This window comes from Zingiber officinale, chromosome 2A, assembly GCF_018446385.1.
Source record: "Zingiber officinale cultivar Zhangliang chromosome 2A, Zo_v1.1, whole genome shotgun sequence".
Taxonomy (NCBI): Eukaryota; Viridiplantae; Streptophyta; class Magnoliopsida; order Zingiberales; family Zingiberaceae; genus Zingiber; species Zingiber officinale.
The window spans coordinates 164,726,729-164,746,785 of record NC_055988.1 but is presented as its reverse complement, the minus strand read 5'-3'; the positions used below and the strand labels follow the sequence as shown (position 1 = coordinate 164,746,785).

Sequence of the window (20,057 nt, the reverse complement as noted above, 5' to 3'; positions counted from 1 at the left end):
GGATGTAGAGAACACACTCTTAGGAATCCAAAATTTATTGGTGCTTCTTGGATATTCTAAGTACTCATTATAGATAACTTCCCTAGAAACCTTCCTAATGACTTTCCTAGGCTTCTTAGAAGCCTTAGTCACACTAGTCTCCTCTATATCAATTCTAGGGATCGGATAAGCTCCCTTGTAACATTCTTAATGATTTTCTTAGGATTTTTAGAAGCCTTAGTCATGTTAGGTTTCTCATGATTAACTTTAGGGATAACTTCCCTTGAAATCTTGGTTTGACTTCTATACCTAAGATTGGTTTCATAACTATACGAAATTCTATGATAAGATGACACATTTTCTTTGGCTTTTTGTTTATATTCCAAATCTCTTTTGCCATTGAATGACTCTTGTCTATTTGTCCCTAGATCTTATTCTTTTGACCCTTTAATAATTGTCATCTTTTCTAGGGTCCTCTCTAATTTATCAAGTCTTTACCTCAAAACTTGATTTTCTTTCCTTAAATTCTCAAATTTGGATTTTTTTCTTGATTGCCTTGGATATTTCCCTTTTTAGCCTTAGATTTTATAGGTCTGCCATTTAATGCCCTAAACTTTTCACTAACCTTAGGTATGGTAGTTCTAGTATGAAATGATAATTTTCCTTAGAATTATCATGCTTTCTATTTTTATGATAGATAACATTAAAATGAGAAAAATTATTTTTAGCATTCATTTTATTATGATTTAAATAAGTACCATTAACTAATGATATCTTTGTTTTTCCCTTAGAAGCTCCCTCGTGACTTGATTTTCCTTTCTTGACTTTTCTTTGATGCTTCCCCTTTGGGCATTGATTCTAGTAGTGCCCCATTTGATTGCACAAGAAGTACACGATGTGCTCTTTGCCGTTTTGTATCATAGGCGCAACATCTTTTGATTTTTCTTTGAGATTGGATGCCACTTGATCATTCTTCTTGGCCAATTTTGGAGTCCATTCTTCCTACACTCAAAGCATATGATATAATTTTTATTTTTAACAATTGAAATTGTTATACCTTTGCTTGTAGAGGAGGCACATTCTTCTCTATTTGACCTGGAAGTAGAGACTTCTTCTTTTTCTGATGTCAATGAATTACACTCTCCCTCAATCCTTAAGGTGGATGATTTTTCAATTTATTTCTCAAATGTTAAGTATCTTTCAACCTTAGAATCCTCTTGTATTTGAAATAAAGAGTTTCTTTCTCCTTGCCTTTCTCGTTACATTCCATTGAAGATTGATCTTTATGAAGCTTGGCCAATGTGCTCCATAATTTGTTTGCATTCTTGTAATCTCCTATTTTGTACAAAATATTATTAGACAACAAATTAACAAAAATTTTAGTTACTTTATCATTAGCCTCTCGTTTTTTCTTAGTTGCTCCTCGATCTATTTACTTTTCTTGAGAAGCTTCCTTTTGCTATCCGTTGGAGCTTGAAATCCGTCCATTAGAGCAAATCTTTGCTCTATCTCCACCATGAAGAAATTTTCAACTCTTGATTTCCAAATGTCAAAACTCCTAATTCCAAATGGTGAAGGCACTCGGATATCATATTCGAATCCATATCTAAACTCTATTTTTGAACTTGAGCTCCTTGAATGATGCCCTTGACTTATTCAAGTTAGGGCTTCAAGCTTCAACTTCTTCCTCTAGCTCTTTGCTCTTTCTGCGATTAGTCCAAAGAAGAGTGGTCTCGCTATGATACCATTTGTTAAGACACTCGAGAGCTGTGGGGAGGGGGTGAATAGCTCTGATTACTTCGTTGATGACTTATTGTAGCTGAAAACTCAAAGCAATAGCTAATGTCTTTGATTTTACTTAGTATCCACCTTATTGAGATGACTAATCCAAAGGTCCACTCCTCACTCACAGATACACTATGAAAACCTCCTTCTTGGAGGTAAAGAAGTCTCATGCAAATTTGAACATGAGAATAAAACGAGAGAATAAGAAAATAAATACAATAATGAAAAACCTTGCTCTTGATCTCTTGTTGCTCTGGATCCACTCTTCCTCAACTCACTAAAAACTCAAGCAACATAAATCTTCTATTAAGTTCTCCTTGTCATCTTCTTTTTAGGAGTCAAATTTGTTAGTGTTGGATCGAGATGCGTGTGAGGGGGGGGGGGGGGGGGGGGAATCACTTAGTTTTCAAAACCTTTTTGTTCTTGGTTTTGAAAACAAAGTGTGCAACGAAAAATTAAACATGAAAACAAAAGCAAGTGATCCTGTCTGGAAGCTGAGAAAACGAACCTGCCGGTGTGACGTGTCTGGAAGGTTGACCGCATCCCCATGACCCGGTTGATGATCTGTCCGCTGCGTTGACCAGATCGTCAGAAGTCCTCCTCCGGTCAACTGTACCTGTATCCAGCGACTGGGTCGCCCCGGCCTCTGGTACCTCAGTGCTCGAGGCGAATCCCACAAATGTATGAGTATCCAGATAATAACAGAATAGTAGTAAAATAAACAGATACCGAGTACGAGAACGTACCCTGGCCCAGGGGGGCGCCCTCGGATGGATGGATGAGCTGGTCGTGTCGCCAATCGAGTCGTAGCGGCTCGGAACAATACAACGACTCACAGGCCGACACACGGCACGCAGGCCGGATAACAACAATGGTACGAAGAATGAAGTACAACGGCACGATGGCCGGATCCACATCGGCTCACAAGCCGAACATAATCTTGGCGCGAAGGCCTGAATACGCAAACCTGAGCCCGTCGTATGACGGCTGCTTGTAGGGTGATGACGGCTGCCCGGAGGTGTCGGTGGCTGCGGCAGGAGCTGCCGGAGGTGACGGCGCTAAACGCCGGAGGCGCTGGCTGCCGAAGACGCGGGCTGCCAAAGGCGCTGTGGCAGTGGCTACCGCAGGAGATGCCGGTAGCGGCAGCCTCTGGAGGAGGCACATGGCCGACGGGAGGCGCTGACGGCCACTGGAAGTCGTGGCCGGCGAAGGCACTCACTGCCGGCAGTATGGGAGAGGTGTCAATGGTCGCTGGTAGCAACGACGCTCACTGGCGGCGGCGGTGCGCGCTGGTGGCAGCGGCGCATGCTAACGGCGGCCACGGGAATCGGCAGCTGTAGTCTCCGGAGGCGGAAGCAGCGCCTGTCGGGGGCGACGGCGCGTGCTGGTGGCAACGACACTCACTGGCGGCAGCAGTGGTGGTGCTCCTCGTCGCCGTCCACCGGGTCTGTCGGGTGATGCCGTGAGGAGAAAGGAGGGTTGTGGTCGGAATCGCCAGGAGGAGAGGAAGGCAGTGGTGGTGCTCCTCGTCGCCGTCCACCGGGTCTGTCGGGTGATGCCGTGAGGAGAAAGGAGGGTTGTGGTCGGAATCGCCAGGAGGAGAGGAAGGCAGTGGTGGCCGGCGCCGGCGAGAAGCGAGAAGGGGAGAAAATGCTTCTGTCCTTGCTCCGTTTGGCTGCGGTGGCTCTCTCCCACGAACCCAGCCCCCCCTTTTTCCAGTGAACCGTGATCTCCCTTTAAAGCCAAAATCTAATTTGATTCCAAATGTCCAAAATGCCCTCCACTTTCCTCCTAATTTCTTCTCTGCCCCCTTCATATCCGGATCACAAGCCTCCCCTTCAAGTCTAGTCGAAGGAGGCATGAGTCCGACTGACTGGACAGTCTAACGCAAAGGATTGAACCGCTTTCGATACCAAAGTCACATCGTTGAACACAATGTACGCAGTCCTGCGAGCGGTCGCTATAATAAAAGTGTCGAATGAGATAGCAACGATGCCGAGCGGATCAAGTCGATAATTGATCTGACGCTGAGCGACGCAACGTCAGGTGAGCTGCCGAGCAAGCTGAGCGACCGAGTGGTGTCAAGCGCGTGCCCTAGTTCAAGCGTACGGCCGAATGGACGACCAAGCAGTACCAATCAGATGGCTACGAGAGTGCCGACCGAGCGGTGAAAAATGGTGCCAACCGGATGTCAAGAAATCGATCAAGCGCCGAGCAAGACTGAGTGATATCGAGTAGACGCTCGGGCGACGTGGAGCAAAGCGATCGGCGCGATCGAGCAAACGACCAAGAGCTACTGACCAGATGGCTATGAAGATTATGAGCAAGCTGCGAGAAATGATACCAAGGCAAATGACCTGATGCCGACCGAGCGACATGATGGACAACGAGTAGGCTGAATGGATAAGCGCTGCTGAGTGTGCGACCGCGGAGATGCCGAACGAGGGACAAAAACATCTCTGCGAACGATGACGATAACGGGCACACAACAACGGAGATGCTGAACGGACGATCGGAATGATGTCGATCGGACGGATAGATGCAGGGCGGGCAATGCCGCGCGTGCGACCGGAATGATGTCGATCGGTCGGATAGATGCGGGGCGGGCAATGCCGTGCGTGCGACCGGAATGATGTCGATCGGTCGGATAAATGTCGGGCGGACGATACCGCGCGTGCGACCGGAATGATGTCGATTAGTCGAATAAATGCCGAGCGGGCGATACCGCGCGTGCGACCGGAATGATGTCGATCGGTCGGATAAATGCCGAGCGGACGATACCGCGCATGCGACCAGAATGATGTCGATCGGTCGGATAAATGTCGAGCGGACGATACCGCGCATGCGACCGGAATGATGTCGATCGGAAGAATAGATACCTGGCCGCGACGACTGCTCGACCCCGAACGGGGGAGATAGATGATCATGAATCTGGTCCGTGACCAGTGAAGGCCGCTCAACCCCGAACGGGGGATATAGATATATGATGTGCTGGTCCGCTGAACTGGTCCGAAACCGGTGATGATCGCTCGTATATAATCCTCCCGGCCGATCGGCTCGGGGGTCTGCGCCATCGAGCCCCTGGCTCGTATATAATCCTCCCGGCCGAACGGCTCGGGGGTCTTTACCATCGAGCCCCTGGCTCGTATATAATCCTCTCGGTCGAACGGCTCGGGGGTCTTCGCCATTGAGCCCGTAGCAGCTACGGGCTCGTATATAATCCTCCCGGCTGCTCGGCTCGGGGGTCTGCGCCATCGAGCCCGTAGCAGCTACGGGCTCGTATATAATCCTCCCGGCCGAACGGCTCGGGGGTCTTCACCATCGAGCCCGTAGCAGCTACGGGCTCGTATATAATCCTCCCGGCTGCTCGGCTCGGGGGTCTTCGCCATCGAGCCCGTAGCAACTACGGGCTCGTATATAATCCTCCCGGCCGAACGGCTCGGGGGTCTTCGCCATCGAGCCCCTGGGTCGTATATAAACCTCCTGGCCGATCGGCTCAGGGGCCTTCGTCTTCGAGCCTGTGGCTCGGATATAAACCTCCCGGCCGAACGATCGGGGGCCTTCGTCTTCGAGCAGGTGGCTCGGATATAAACCTCCCGGCCGATCGGCTCGGGGGCCTTCGTCTTCGAGCAGGTGGCTCGGATATAAACCTCCCGGCCGATCGGCACGGGGGCCTTCGTCTTCGAGCCTGTGGCTCGGATATAAACCTCCCGGCCGATCGGCTCGGGGGCCTTCGCTCCGGTGGCTCGGATATAAACCTCCCCGCCGATCGGCTCCGCCTTCGAGCAGGTGGCTCGGATATAAACCTCCTACCGATTGGCACGGGGCCGCCTTCGAGCCCGTGGCTGGATATAAACCTCCTACCGATCGGCCGGGGCGCTCTTGAGCCCGTGGCTCGATATAAACCTCCCCCGATCGGCACGGGGCCTCGCCTTCAGCCTATGGCTCGGATATAAACCTCCCCGCCGATCTTCGCCTCGAGCGGTGGCTCGGATATAAACCTCCCGCCGATCGGCTCGGGGGCCTCTTCGAGCCGGTGGCTCGGATATAAACCTCCTACCGATCGGCACGAGGGCCTCGCCTTCAACCCGTGGCTCGATATAAACCTCCCACGATCGGCCGGGGCCTTCGCCTCGAGCGGTGGCTCGGATATAAACCTCCCGACCGATCGGCCTGGGGGCCTTCGGCCAGTGGCTCGGATATAAACCTCCCGCCGATCGGCACGAGGGCCTTCGTCTTCGAACCCGTGGCTCGGATATAAACCTCCCGGCCGATCGGCTCGGGGGCCTTCGCCTGTGGCTGATATAAACCTCCTACCGATCGGCCGGGCGCCTCTTGAGCGGTGGCTGGATATAAACCTCCGACCGATCGGCCGGGGCGAGCCCGTGGCTCTGATATAAACCTCCTACCGATCGGCTCGGGGCCTTCGCCTCTTGAGCGGTGGCTGGATATAAACCTCCTACCGATCGGCATGGGGGTTTCGCCTCGAGCCCGTGGCTCGGATATAAACCTCCTACCGATCGGCTCGGGGGCCTTCGAGCGGTGGCTCGGATATAAACCTCCTAGTCGATCGACGTTGAGCCCGTGGCTCGAATATAAACCCGGCCGATCGGCTCGGGGGCTTTCATCTTCGAGCCCGTGGCTCGGATATAAACCTCCGACCGATCGGCTCGGGGCCTTCGACTAGTATGCACCATATAACCGATGTAACAAATAATGTAAAACCGACCGTGGTCATGAGGATGGCGTAACTATCCGCCGCTCATCTTCACGTTCCGGATCGACGCGTTCCCACGCGCGCCAATTTGATCCTCGCTCGAAGCCGAAAACGAACTGCCGGTGTGGACGGTTCCGGAAGGTTGACCGCATCCCATGACCCGGTTGATGATCATCGCGCTTGACGGATCGCCAAGTCCTCCTCCGTCAATGCACTCAGATCCAGGGTCGCCTTACCGTACCTCGGTTCGAGGCGAATCCCACAAATGTATGAGTATCCGGATAACATAATAGTAGTAAAATAAACAGATATCGAGTACGAGACCCTGGCCCCGGGGGGCCCTCGGATGGATGGATGAGCTGGTCGTGTCGCCAATCGAGTCGTAGCGGCTCGGAACAATACAACGACTCACGGCACGCAGCCGGATAACAACAATGGTACGAAGAATGAAGTACAACGGCACGATGGTCGGATCCACATCGGCTCACAAGCCGAACATAATCTTGGCGCGAAGGCCTGAATACGCAAACCTGAGCCCGTCAGATGACGGCTGCTTGGAGGGCTAGACGCCGGAGGCGCTGGCTGCCGAAGACGCGGGCTGCTAAAGGCGCTGTGGCAGTGGCTACCGCAGGAGATGTCGGTAGCGGCAGCCTCTGGAGGAGGCACATGGCCGGCGGGAGGCGCTGACGGCCACTGGAAGTCACTGCCGGCGGAGGCACTCACTGCCGGCAGTATGGGAGAGGTGTCCATGGTCCCGTTCATTGTTCCCGTTCGGATGCAGGAGCGTTCCCACAGACGGCGCCAAATTGATCCTGTCCGAACCAGGAGTCAACGGACGCTGGGGATGTGGCGCTCCCTGATGGATCCTCGAGTGGTCCGGCGAACCTGAAACAAAACCGAGCCGGGAGGGGTGTCCCGACGACGGCCCTCCGACGCTCAAGTCAGACGAGGGAATAGATGAAGAAAGTGGCTACCGGATGAAGACTCGCGTACCTCCGGTTGAAGAAGTGGAGGCCTTATATAGACCTCTCGAAGGAGCCTGAGCACACCAATCGAAGCAATCGTCTGTTTTTGACCATGCCCAGGCGTAGGCCTGTCAGAAGGGCATCCATAAGACCATACTGTTGAAACAATCACCTACTCTCGACCATGCCTAGGTGTGGGCTTGTCAGAAGGGCATCCATAAGGCCATCCCACTACTGTATCAACCTTTCCATGACGTGATGGTATGACCTTTAATAGTGCCATCTTGCGTACAGTCTGATCATCATGCCTTTGCTGACATACCATATCCCGGGTGATGTGCGTAGATTATATACTCTTTTATGCATGTTTTTACGCACATTTATATACTTTGAGCATGCTTGATCTATGCATTTTTATACTTCCAGCTTTCCTTTTAGCATATTTACTCTTTTGGTTCGGAGATCTGCTTTTTGTGCATTTTCTATACACAGGAGTCGATTTGGTGAAGAATCTACATCTTTGAGCATCCATTGGAGGAAACGAAGGGAGAAAGCACCGGGCCGTGTACCTCACACGGCTCTGCACTGGTATGGAGCTCGGGCCGTGTGGAGTTTGGCACCAACAGAAGAGGAAGATGACATGGCCGTGTGAACCTCGCACGGCCGTGTCAAGATTTGAAGCCAACCAGTGCAAGGGAGGGGCCGTGTGGATCTACACGTGTGAGATTTCCAGAGACCAAGCGGTGCATGTGTGCACCACACTACTGCAGTAGCGTTCAGAGACTAAGCGGTGTGGCTGTGCACCACATGTGTAGCATTTCCGAAAGGGTTACGGCGTGTGGAGTCACACTGCAGGCTGGCAGAGAGGAACTAGACATGGCCGTGTGAATCTCACACTGCCGTGACCAGCCGTGTGCCCGATTCTCCTCTATTTAAACCCTTCTTCATGAATTGAAAGGGGATCTCCCTTTGGGAGAAAGCAAGATTTGGTGGTTTCCTCCCATTCTTGGGAGGATTTCAAGCGATTCTAAGGAGATCTCGACAATTTTACTCCGAGGGATTGGATCCAAGACAAGGCTTCTTCAGAGATAAGTTTTCTTTCCCCTCTTCTTGTTTTCTTGGATTGGGGATTCAAGGAATGCTTGTAATCTCTATTTCTTGGGTTTTCTTCCTCGATTCATGGAGTAGATCTTGTATTCTAGGATTAAGGGAGTATTTGTATGATGGATTGATGTAATCTCTAATGGATTTGCCATTTTCTTGTTTCAATGACATTGACTTGCTTGTATCAATTAGATCTTGAATGATTAATGATGATTTGTGCTTAATTCTCATTCTTGATTGATTGTTTGGATTTCTTGTGGACTTTGTAAAGATAAACTCTCACTCGATCATCCGAGGGATCCACGTGACAGGTGCAAGCCCGTGTAAGGACGTTTGAGAGATAATCTTGAAGAGGAAATAGGGATATTCAAGAGAGTAGGATGGATTTTATGACTAGCTGCTTGTATCTTGATAGATTAATGAGTCGTGGGCTTCTACGTTGATATCCGAGGAAGGCATAGTAATAGGTGCACTTCTGTGTAAGGACAACATAGGTTCATGTCTAATTAATCCTATTTAGATACATTTCTCAGTCCTTAGCCGGTTGTCTATTGCAAGAGGGAACCTGCAACTTTCTACATGTTTGGCAATTGAGGGATAAGAATTGGTGAACCATTTACATTCAAGAAGTCTTACAAAGAAACCGAAACTCCTAGAATCTCCCTTTATCATAACCCAAAACACTAGACTCTTGTTTGTTGATCTTTAAGACTAGATTTGTTTACCTTTACTTTGCTTTTGAAATGATTGGATAGTTGTTTAGCTAATTCGCATTGAGGCATTTCTAGTGTTTATTCCAGTCCCTGTGGATACGATAATCTTTTATATTACTTGCGACATTTCCAAGTTTTTGGCGCCGTTGCCGGGGACTGCGCTATAACATTAGGAATTATCAATTGAGTTAGACTAAACATAACATTTGTTTTCCTTTCATATTGCATAGTTGTAACTAATCATTAGATTTCTGTTTTTTTTACTTACTTGTATAACTTTCACTTCTTGTTAATTCCTTTTGTACAAACTCAGTTCTGCATTTTTGATTCTTCTATTTTCCTTTTTGTGTCGAATTGCTATCTGCTATCTTGTTCTTGTGTATGCAAAGATCTAACTTTGCAGGGGAATTCTTTCCTTTTGACCCTGAGATTGACAGAACTTTCCATAAAAGAAGAATTCTGCAAAGGCAAATTGAAGAACAGGAACATTTGAACATGGCAAATAGACCACTCAAGGACTATGCAGCACCCTATGCAAGAGGTTTCCGATCTAGTATTTCAAGACCTTCAGTGGAGGCTAATAACTTTGAGATCAAACCCGCAATCATATCTATGGTGCAGCAGAACCAATTTGGTGGAGGACCTCATGAAAACCCCAATCAACATTTAGAGGTCTTTTATGAAATATGTGGGACCATGAAAATGAATGGAGTTCCTTCAGATGCAGTTAGATTACTGTTATTTGGGTTTTCTCTAAGAGATAGGGCAAAGCAATGGCTGAATTCTTTGGCCCCTAATAGCATCACCACTTGGGAGCAGCGTGAGCAACAGTTTCTTGATAAGTTCTACCCACCAAGCAAAACAGCTCATATGAGGAATTTAATTGCAAGCTTCAAGCAAACTGACTCAGAATCTCTTTTTGAAGCATGGGATAGATATAATAGTATGCTCAGACAATGCCCACATCATGGGTTGGAAAGATGGTTAGTGTTGCACACTTTTTATAATGGTATCAATTATCATACCAAAGTGTCCCTTGATTCAGCTGCTGGAGGGGCACTTATGAATAAAAGCTTAGATGAAGCCGAAGAAATCATTGAAAGTGTAGCACAAAATCATCATCAATGGGCAAATGAAAGAAGTGGTGGCTACTCCTCTGTAAACCCAACAATTAAAGCATCAGGGAAGTTTGATGTAGATGCAGTCACTCTTTTGTCTGCAAAATTGGATGCTCTTACAAAGAAATTTGAGAATATGGGGACTAGTGCTAATATGGTCAATGCTATTAGTACATCTTGTGAAGTATGTGGGAGTTCAGAGCATTCAAATGGCTCATGTCCATTGGGAGCTATCACTGCACAAATCAATCAACTTGAACAATGCGATGCAATCATGAGCTACAATCAAAGGCAGAACAACCCATACTCAAATACTTATAACCCTGGATGGAAGAGTCATCCAAATTTTTCTTACAGAAACAATCAAGATCAAGGACCATCTATGGGGGCAAGACCAAATTTTCAAGCTGGGCAACAAAATTTTCAACATCTATCTTCTCAAGGCTTACCAAAGTCAAATGTTGAAAAGATGCTTGAAGAAATTATCTCAAATCAGAATGAAATGAAGCAAGATTTAGCAAAGCTCATTCAGAGAATGGATAATTCTGAAAAGCATCAAAAGATCCAGGATAGTCAAATTGCCCAACTAGCTTCCTCATCATCCAGAGCACCAGGACAGCTTCCAGGAAAACCTGATGTGAATCCTATGGAGCATTGCAATAGGATTAAGCTTAGGAGCGGACGGACCTTGGGAGACTCCCAAGTGACTGCTTCAAAAGGGAAACAAAAAGAAGAAGAGCTTTCTCCTCCTATATCAAATCAGATTCAAGCTAATGAGGAGAGTACCATTGAGGTTGAAGAGACTCTTCCACTGAACCATCAGAGTAAAGCTGTCCCTTTTCCTCAGAGACTTACAATGCTCAAGAAGGATGAAGAATTTGGCAAGTTTCTAGAAAAAGTTAAGGAAATTTGTGTAGAGGTACCTCTTATTGATGCTATTTTACAAATGCCTAGATTTGCCAAATTCCTGAAGGATCTCATGTCAAATAAGAGAAGAAGAGGAGAGGTCGAGACCATTGTACTTAGTGAGGAATGTAGTGCTATTTTTGAAAAGAACACTTCTCCAAAACTGGAGGACCCAGGGAGCTTTTATATTCCTTGCAACATAGGGAAAGAATTTTTTGAAAAAGCTTTTTGTGACTTGGGGGCGAGTGTTAGCCTCATTCCCTATTCAATTTGTAATAAATTAGGTCTCAAAAACATTAAACTTACTACTATGGCACTTCAACTTGCTGATCATTCCTGCAGGTACCCTTTGGGTATTATAGAAGATGTGCCAGTAGAGGTGGATGGGAATGTTATTCCCACAGATTTTGTCGTGTTGGACATGGAAGAGGACCCTAGGATTCCTATCATATTAGGAAGACCTTTCCTTGCTACAGCTGGAGCTATAATTGATGTCAAAAACCATAAGCTTTCTTTGGTAATTGGTAAGGAAAAGTTGGAATATGATTTATCTAATATTTCTAACCATGTCTCGTCTCTTTTAAATGCTTGTAGCAGGACAAGCATTTATAAACTTGAGGAATGGAATTTCCATCCTCATGGAAGGCCACCAAATGAAGGAGACATCGTGGTGGAGGATGTTGGGAGAAGATCTCCCAACAAAAACGAAAAGTATGTCTGTCCTCCAAGGGCGAGGAAAAGGAGCGAATGATTAAGTTTGGTCGAGCTAAAGACCTTAAACAAGCGTTTCTTGGGAGGCAACCCAAGGGTTCTTTAGTTAGTTTTGATTTGTATTGTAATTTCTTTAGTTTGATGCATTCTTTGATTCTGCTTTCAGTTAGGTGCAAAGCAGTCGGGCCGTGCTATACACGGCCAGCAAAGGCTGCAGAGAAGGGAGTTTGGGCCGTGTCATCCGGCCGTGGGATCTCCGAGGGGGTATAGGCCGTCATAGACACTGCAAAGAATTCCGAGAGGAAAGATGGAGAGGCCGTGTCCCACGGCCGTGCGAGGAATCCAGAGAAGGAAGAGGGGAGGCCGTGTGGATCTACACGCCCGTGCAAAGAATCCCGAGAGGAAAGATGGGGAGGTCGTAGATCTACACGGCCCGTGTAGGAGAACTATTAAAGTCCACCTCCTCACACGGCCAGATCTTGGCCGTGTTCCGCACACCCCCAACTCTCCAAAACATAACTTTCTCTCCCATTCTCTTAAAAACTCCTCTCTAATCTCTCAAGATCTCTTAGATCCGATTCTCCTCCTCTCTAAGACTTGGACTTTTTGTTCTCTTAACCTAAGATCTTTTGTTCTTTGAGTTCCACAACTCTAGACAATTCTTCCCTTATCTAAACTCATCAAGATGTCCAATATTTTGAAGAGATTACGCAAAGGAGGTGGTGGATCCAGTGGAGACAAGGAGAAGGAGCCACAAGGGACAAAGGAAAACAACTAGTGAAGGGCAAAGGCAAAAGAACTTCACGCAACGAAGGTAATGACAATGAATTCAATATTGTGTTTAGAAATGATGATCAAGTAACTAGATTCGCAATTCTTGTCAATAGAAAGATTGTGTGTACTAGATATATGGACCCAACTGTTCTTGATATGCTTGGAATTAGGGAAGATGTAGATTTGATGATTGGGTTTTTGGATTGGAGTGATATTATGTACACGCATTTGCCTACATATCCTCGTCTTGTTTTGGAATTTTTAAGTTCATTGGATGTCCATTTTACAAATGAAGATGATTATTTTGGAAAAATCTCTTTTAGATCAATGAATCAAGAATTTCTATGGGCATTTAGTGACTTTAATTCTTGTTTTGGAATAACCACCGGTAGCCCTCGTAGGTTTGATCCAAGGTTTAATTGGAATCATTTTTGGAATGCAATAACTGGGTTAGATCAACCTTATGAGCCTTCAAGAGCTAAGGCCTCCCATATGCAAAACCCCATCTTTAGGTATCTACATAGAGTCATGAGTAAAACTATTTTTGGTAGGGGAGAGAGTGATGGGGTGGTTAAGAAGATAGAGCTTTATGCTTTATGGGCTATGCTTTATAAGGTTGAATTTGACTCTGGTTTTCATTTTGTTCAAACCTTATTGAGATCAGCTAGGGCATCATCGGGATCAATTGTTTTTGGTGGTTTGATTACCCGAATAGCTTGTAATTTAAATCTTGATGTTGATGGGTTGGAAATAATTCATGGTAATGACATGATTGACATTGATACATGTCTTGCTATGAAAATGATCGTTCGGGATGAGAATGGTTTCGCGTTTCCTAGGAGGAGTGGTTCTCCTTTACCCCTTCCTTTTCCTGAACGAACTACTATTCGTAACCGGGCTAATTGGGTAATTTCTGAGTTAGATTTTGAGGATAACCCTTCTATACCTGGAGACACTGAGCCACATCATGAGCCCTCGTCATCTGGACATACGCAGCCTTCTAGTTTCATGGAGCCTGCTAGGCATTCTTTTGCATATGGCACGGGATCTTCTAGGTTCGATTTTTCAGATTTTCGTATGTCTCTAGAATCACTTCATGAGAAGCAAGATTCCCAACGAAAAATGTTGGAGGGGCGCTTCTCTTTATCTGATGATCAGTTTAGGGAGGTACAAAATCATTTTCAGTTTACGAGGAATTTTCAAGGTCAAGTGGCCGAGTTTGTGCAGGATTATGATACTGATCAGGCTAGGATGAGAGATTTTATGCAGAGCATGACGCTTACTAGCCAACAAGTTGATGCTTTATATGAGTATCATAGATCCTTGGGTGAGATTCCAGGTTTTCCTAGTTTTCCTATTGGCCAACCACGTCGTAGACCTCCTTTCCCTTGTCCACCTCCACCTCCTCCACCATACTGATTTCATCGGGACGATGAAAAGTTTAAGTCTGGGGGGGTGTCATGTATGGTTTAGTTTGGTTTTCAGTTTTTAGTTTTTGATTAATTTTTCATGTTGGTTCTTATTTTCTTTGCTTGTTGCTTTATTTTGCTTGTTTTTGAAATAATCATGGCAAAAAAAAAAAAAATCTTGAGAACATCAAATCTTCACTTATATGCTTTCTTGGATTCAAGTGAAATGTTAGCACGATTATTGTCTCGATTCGTGATGTTCGCATGATGCTACTAGTAAACTTTGTGTAGTTCTTTTTTCTATCTTGGGAAGCATTAATAAGCTAAGAATCTTATGGTGATGAGTTTTAGTTTTGGTTCAACCTTAAGGATTTTATCTTCACTACACTTGTGCTTGATGCTTGAATAGTTGATGTCATTGAAATAGTCATGATTCATCTTGTTTGCTTAGTACTTGGTTTCCATGGTGATTTCTCAACTTTCATTTTGGTTACTGGATGAGGCTCAAATCATTAAAGCTCATTTGGAAAAATCAAAATATCCCAACATGTGTGCTAAAAGTACATTTGTGAATAAGTTTTGCACAATGCAAACACTTATAAAAAAAGAGAAAAAAAAATGAACAATAAGGGATATAAAAAACAGTTGTCATGAGTGGAATCTAGCAAGTCACCCCTTTGAGACCGAGTTAGGTTACTGGGGAAATGACTGTTTAGCTTCTCTTGAGATTGAGCACACCTTTGAGACCTTGGGTTAGTTGAGAAATATGAACCAAGTGAATGGTAAGTAAGTGTCTATCACTGGTTACTTGTCTTTCACTGGAAACATTAGGAATTCAAATTTGATGACGACTTGACTAGGACATGGATTGAAACTTGAAGGGTGTTGAGTTACTTTTACACTGTGCACAAGATTCTTATGCTTGAACCATACTTTACTTGTTTCCATGATCAAGCTTGTTAATGAAACTTTTTGATAGAGTTAGGAAAGTGCACTGGGTTTTATGAATGTGTTGTAGAACATATGAATTTAGACTGCAGCATTTTACTTGAGGACAAGCAAAGGTTTAAGTCTGGGGGTGTGATGTGCGTAGATTATATACTCTTTTATGCATGTTTTTACGCACATTTACATACTTTGAGCATGCTTGATCTATGCATTTTTATACTTCCAGCTTTCCTTTTAGCATATTTACTCTTTTGGTTCGGAGATCTGCTTTTTGTGCATTTTCTGTACACAGGAGTCGATTTGGTGAAGAATCTACATCTTTGAGCATCCATTGGAGGAAACGAAGGGAGAAAGCACCGGGCCGTGTACCTCACACGGCCCTGCACTGGTATGGAGCTCGGGCCGTGTGGAGTTTGGCACCAACAGAAGAGGAAGATGACATGGCCGTGTGAACCTCGCACGGCCGTGTCAAGATTTGAAGCCAACCAGAGCAGAAGCCTTACAGGGCCGTGTGGGTCTACACGGCCGTGTGAGATTTCCAGAGACCAAGCAGGCTGCGGCCGTGTGCACCACACGGCCGTGTAGCGTTTCCAGAGACTAAGCAGGCTGTGGCCGTGTGCACCACACGGCCGTGTAGCATTTCCAGAGAGCAGAAGGGTTCTGGCCGTGTGGAGTCACACGGCCGTGCAGCTTTGGCAGAGAGGGAACTGGACATGGTCGTGTGAATCTCACACGGCCGTGTCACGGGGCCGTGTGGCGCCCGATTCCCTCCTCTATTTAAACCCTTCTTCATGAATTGAAAGGGGATCTCTCCCCCTTTGGGAGAAAGCAAGATTTGGTGGTTTCCTCCCATTCTTGGGAGGATTTCTGGGCGATTCTAAGGGAGATCTCGACGATTTCGACTCCGGAGCGAGGATTGGATCCGAAGACAAGGCTTCTTCGTAGATAAGTTTTCTCTTTTCCCCTCTTCTTGTTTTCTTGGATTGGGGATTCAAGGAATGCTTGTAATCTCTATTTCTTCGGGTTTTCTTCCTCGATTCATGGAGTAGATCTTGTATTCTAGGATTAAGGGAGTATTTGTATGATGGATTGATGTAATCTCTAATGGATTTGCCATTTTCTTGTTTCAATGACATTGACTTGCTTGTATCAATTAGATCTTGAATGATTAATGGTGATTTGTGCTTAATTCTCATTCTTGATTGATTGTTTGGATTTCTTGTGGACTTTGTAAAGATAAACTCTCACTCGATCATCCGAGGGATCCACGTGACAGGTGCAAGCCCGTGTAAGGACGTTTGAGAGATAATCTTGAAGAGGAAATAAGGATATTCAAGAGAGTAGGATGGATTTTATGACTAGCTGCTTGTATCTTGATAGATTAATGAGTCGTGGGCTTCTACGTTGATATCCGAGGAAGGCATAGTAATAGGTGCACTTCTGTGTAAGGACAACATAGGTTCATGTCTAATTAATCCTATTTAGATACATTTCTCAGTCCTTAGCCGGTTGTCTATTGCAAGAGGGAACCGGCAACTTTCTACATGTTTGGCAATTGAGGGATAAGAATTGATGAACCATTTACATTCAAGAAGTCTTACAAAGAAACCGAAACTCCTAGAATCTCCCTTTATCATAACCCAAAACACTAGACTCTTGTTTGTTGATATTTAAGACTAGATTTGTTTACCTTTACTTTGCTTTTGAAATGATTGGATAGTTGTTTAGCTAATTCGCATTGAGGCATTTCTAGTATTTATTCCAGTCCCTGTGGATACGATAATCTTTTATATTACTTGCGACATTTCCGTACACTTGCGGAGCGTAACCGAGCGAATAGGCCGCTCAGCTAATCACTATTCCCTCGCCATGATTCCGGCCGAGCGGACACCCCTGCTCGGCCATTCTGTCCTCGGCCGAGCGGACACCTCCGCTCGGCCACTCGGCTCCGGTTCTACTGCTTTGGCGTCGGAAACCCAAACCTTTGGCTGGGTAATCTCTGGCGCCGCTCGGACGGGACCCCCTCTGTGGGCCCCCCATTCTCACCGCCGGATCACTTGCCTCCCCTTCAAGTCTAGTCGAAGGAGGTAGTGAGTCCGACTGACTGGACTGTATGTCCGAGCGGATGCTCGTCGCCTTTTGTTTTAAAAGTATTCCACAGGTCACTCGGCGTGTGCGCCGAAATAAGCCGTTCAGCGCTTGTTCAGATGTGACTTGTCGCCTGCCGTCGTTGCCGCCTGTCCGAATCCCCTCGGGAACGGCGGCGATCTATTCCATTAAGGCTGCGCGTGCGTGGTATTGTGCACATTAAATGCGCCGAATCACTCAGTGCCACGCGTCGACCATTGCGTGGCAGCAGCGTTACTTATGATGGGACGCCACCGTTTGAAATGGACGGCCCGATGACGTCCTTGTTTCTCGCGACCTGGATCGGACGGTGGAGGCCTATTGGCCTCGGCCGTATAAAGCCTCAGTTCTCCTCCTCAGTCGCACGTTTGTCCGTGCTTTGTCCTCCTGACTCTTCTGCTGCTGCGGCCTCCGGCGATCCAGTTCCTGTTTTTCGGCGGCTACCATCTCACCGGTGATCTTCTCCGCCCATCTCCTTCTTAGTGAGCCTTCTTTCCTTGCTTACTAGGTCTTCCCTACTCGTTTTACCTCTCTTTCGTTCTCATTCCTCCGATTTCTTGCTATCCTTTTGTCTCTTCAAGATGGCGAGCTCTTCCGAACCCACTACCCATGTTCACAGTCCATGGTATATGAGTATGGAAAGTAGGTTCGATGAGGAGCGCGCCCAGCGCGTTGTTAGGACCTACGGGATCCCTGACGACCATGAAATAGTCATAGCCGACCCGACCGACCGACCCCATAACCCTCTGATCGGTACCATTTGTTTTTTTCTAGACCAATTCCAGGGCGGCCTTAGATTTCCTACCCATCCATTTATTTTGGAAGTTTGTAATTATTTCCGCATCCCGCTCGGCCAACTTGTGCCGAATTCCTTTAGGCTACTGAGCGGGATGGTCGTCCTCTTTAGGCTGCACAGTATCCCCCTCGACCCCAAGATATTCCACTACTTCTTCTACCCCAAACAATCCGAGTTGGGCACTTTTATTTTCCAAAGTAGAATAGGCTTCAAATTTTTTGATAATATGCCAACCTCTAACAAGCACTGGAAGGAGTTCTTCTTCTACATACGACTTCCCGAGCGGCCAGCATTCAGAACCAAATGGCAGACCGCTGTTCCGACCCAGCCGGAGCTCGGTAAATTCAGAAGCAATCCAGCCTACCTTCATGCGGCAAACTGGTTGTCCGGTCAGCGGTACAAAATCGACCAGTTACTTCTCAAGGGGGTGTTGTACATTTTTGGATTATCCCCCGTTCGGGCCAATCTTCCCTACCGCATGGGTAAGGACTCTTTACTCACTTCGCCTTTTTTGTCTAACTGATTTTAATTTTTTCTACTGCAGCTGAAGTCATGTGGCGCTCCAAGGCTACTGATCATCTGAAATTGAGAGCCGTGGAAATTGAGGCGGCTACCAAAAAAGAACTCGCCGAGCGGGGTCTAATCCCCAGCCGCCCGGCAGCTACAAGAGAGGGGGGGACGCAGTCCGCCCCTGAAACAGAAGTTACCCCAGCCGCTTCAACGGAGGTTGAGGCGGATCCTGTTTCCTCTGCTCCAGCAGAGCTGGGAGTCCCCCAGGCCGGGGATTCACCACTGGAAGTTCGGCGGAAACGTCGAAGGGACTCCAGCCTTCCGCCGACCTTAGGGGGCGAACCACAGGCGCCGATCGAGATCGCTTCGCCAGATCGCACGCCGTCGTAGATCAGGACCCCCGTTGTCTCGCCCACCGCACAGCCCTCTGGCTCTCCTCCACGGACTCGTCGTCGCTTACGACGGATGGGCGAGACTTCAACCATAGGGGAGTCCTCGGGCCAGGCGACTGCGGCTGAGGGAGTGCCGGCCGGCCACCCGACCATCAAGACTACCCTTCGATTCCCATCGGAGGAATATTTGTTGTCTGTCGATCGGCCCTCAAGCCCCGTTCATGAAATAACCTTAACGGGTCCGCTCGCCAAACTTTTCGAGGACGCCCAGATTCGGGTGGCCCTCATGACGCCCAAGCAGCTCGGCGATAACCATATGCAGCAGGCCACTCAGGTAGGCTCATTTTTCTTCTTGTGCCATGCTACTGTTTGGTTTCTGATTTTATTATTTCACTTACAGCATTGGGCGGAGCAAATCGCCACTAGCCATCGGCTAGCCGAGCTGGAGGATCTCATGGAAAAACTCCAAGTCTCGGGCCGTCCATCGGCCGAGCGGGAGAAACAAGCCCGCGAGGCCGAACAGAAGAAGGCCGCCGACCTGGCTACAGAGGTGGCTCGACTTGAAGGATTGGTGAAGAAACGAGACGCAGACGTGAAGCGCGCCAGTAGCCGGAAGAAGTGGGCGATCGCTGATCTGGACAAGATGAAAGTTGAAGTCCGAGCCCTAGATCAGCAATCTAAGGATCTGGAAGCCCAATTAACTGCCGAACGGGATGGGCGCTCAGCTGAATGCACTAAAGCGGAGGTGGACCAAAAAGTTCTCCAAGATTCACTGATTGCCTCCCGAGCGGCGCTCAAAAAGTACAAGGAGGGAGAGCCGAGTCACCTAGTAGCAGCGCGCCAAGAATACCTCCGCTCGGAGCGGTTCGGCGCAAAATTTGGTGGCAACGTCTCCTCAACTTTCGCCGAGGCGGTCAAGGTCACCACGGCGTACTGGAAGAAGGGAGGGCACCTTCCTGCTGACCTGAGCATTCCCTCTTCAGATCTGGCGGCTATGATTGACGATATCCCGGACGCCTTTTTTAATTTTGAGGACCCGGAGTGAGGCGAGTTCTTCCAAGTACTTTCTCATCCGTTTTGAGGATGTAAAATTTTTGTACGTG

The 20,057-nt window shown here is 47.3% G+C and overlaps 1 non-coding gene across 1 annotated transcript; it reads right to left on the bottom strand.

Moving 5' to 3' along the window:
• Positions 1-10,131: 10,131 nt before the first annotated feature.
• LOC122044732 lies at positions 10,132-10,237 on the bottom strand. Its single transcript, XR_006129747.1, has one exon. It is a non-coding gene; the product is annotated as a small nucleolar RNA R71 (small nucleolar RNA).
• Between the last annotated feature and the right edge of the window lie 9,820 nt (positions 10,238-20,057).